The sequence below is a fragment of the Phocoena sinus genome, chromosome 1, assembly GCF_008692025.1.
Source record: "Phocoena sinus isolate mPhoSin1 chromosome 1, mPhoSin1.pri, whole genome shotgun sequence".
NCBI classification, from domain to species: domain Eukaryota; kingdom Metazoa; phylum Chordata; class Mammalia; order Artiodactyla; family Phocoenidae; genus Phocoena; species Phocoena sinus.
Genome location: NC_045763.1, coordinates 172,728,298 through 172,730,390, shown reverse-complemented (window position 1 = coordinate 172,730,390; position 2,093 = coordinate 172,728,298). Strand labels below are relative to the sequence as shown.

At 32.1% G+C, this 2,093-nt stretch overlaps 1 non-coding gene across 1 annotated transcript; it reads right to left on the bottom strand.

Annotated features, from left to right (window-relative positions):
- Positions 1–1,027: 1,027 nt before the first annotated feature.
- Positions 1,028–1,133, bottom strand: LOC116745300. Its single transcript, XR_004347375.1, has one exon. It is a non-coding gene; the product is annotated as a U6 spliceosomal RNA (small nuclear RNA).
- Between the last annotated feature and the right edge of the window lie 960 nt (positions 1,134–2,093).

Below are 2,093 nucleotides of genomic sequence, written 5' to 3'. Positions count from 1 at the left end.
CAAGCAGGTGACTAAAGATCTCAGGATGACAGACCTTAAGGAACTGAATCTTGCCAACAGCCATATGAACTTGCAAGTGCATCCTTCCTCAATTGAACCTCAGATGACACCACCGCCCTAACCAGCATGTCCTTGATAACAGACTTGTAAGACCTTAAAACAGAAAACTCAACTAAGTCATACCTATATTCTTGACCACTGACACTGGGAAAATAAACTTGTGCTGTTTCAAGCTGCTAAGTTAATGGTAATATCGTTACACAGCAAAAATGAGATCCAGAATATTTCCCCAATGTGAACAAAATAGTTTTCAAATATTTTTGTGTAAAAAAATTTTAAGCATATACAAAAGTCAAAACAATTGTATAGCAAACACCGATATAAATAAGACAGCAATGCTCTCATCAGTGCTTATGAATAACCAAAATTATGGAGCAGAACATTACAGGCATACCTCGTTTTATTGCACTTTGCTTTACTGTGCTTCACAGATATTGCAGTTTACAAATTGAAGGTTTGCGGCAACCCTGTGTTGAGTCAGTCTATCGGTGCCATTTACCCAACAGTATTTACTTACTGTCTCTGTGTCACATTTGGCGATTCTCTCAATATTTCACCCTTTCATTATTATTATATTTGTTATGGTGATCTGTGATTAGTGATCTTTGATGGTACTATGAGGAACCTCTGAAGGCTCAGATGGTTAGCATTTTTTTTAGCAATAAATGTTTTTTAATTAAGGTACGTACATTGGTTTTTTAGATATAATGCTATTGCATACAATAGACAACAGCATAGTGTAAACATAACTTTTATATGCACTGGGAACCAAAAAATATATATGACTGACTTTATTGCAATATTCACTTTATTACAATGGTCTGGAACTAAGCCCACAATATCTTTGAGGTATGCCTCTGTACTATAAGAAGCAAAAAAAATTAGGCAACAGAGCTAACTGAAATATGTACTTATAATTTTTAAATAATCCAGTATTTTCTAACACATCTTATCCAATTTTAATTTCCATGAAGTTTTTTCCTTAAAAGGATAGAGTATTATTCTTGCACAAGGCCATGCTAATCTTCTCGGCATTGTTCCAATTTTAGTATATGTGCTGCTGAAGCAAGCACAAGGATAAGATATTATTAGTCAATGATTGAACAATTAACAAAAAATATTCTTAATATTTATGGGTTATATTTGACAAATACCTTAGAAAAAATTAGAATTGATTCTTTGAAAAAATTAAAATTCAATTTTTCTTTCATGAGGAAAAAATTAGAACATGGATTTTATTTTGTATTTGAAGGACAGAAGCAAATTAATTACATTTACAGTTGGATGGATGCCAAAGTTGTTTTTATGAATAATTAACATTGGGAATGCTGATGATATATTGAATACCTTATTGTCATAAGTGCTTTAAGAATATGAAACAGTTACAGTCATCATGTCCTTCTGATCTCTCTTCCTATATCTAATCCTTTCATTTCTTTAAGAAATCATTTTTTTTCAGGGCAAACAGCATGATAAAGGACACACTGCTTTGCTTTTAATAGTGTTGTAATTTTCATATATAAATGTTATAAATTTCTTACTTTAGTGTATTTACTTATGTGTATCATTTACCTTGAGTTTTGTAAAATCCATCTTCTAAATGCTGTTACATTGCAAAATTAGGTGATGAGTGGAAAACAGATATAACAAAACTTGGTGGGGGACTTCAAATAATGGTGGAATGGTACTTTAATGATTAACAGATCCTGAAAATGTCTGTTTGACTACATGGTTAAACTTGTAAAGAAGTTGTATATGTAAGGGATTTATCAAGTGGAGCTCAAATATTGGGTTGGCCAAAAAGGTCGTTCGGGTTTTTCAAAGATGTTATGGAAAAACCCGAACGACCTTTTTGGCCAATCCAATATAAGAAAAATTGCCATCAGCATTAGCAATAACTCTAAAAGAAAAATGTCACCTGGTATTTGTTAAACAAACTAATTTAAAGCATGCCTATGAAGGCCTGAGTTAAAATTGTTAAAAACTAAAACTTTGCCCAAAGCTAGACTATATATAAGAAGTTCTGCATAAAT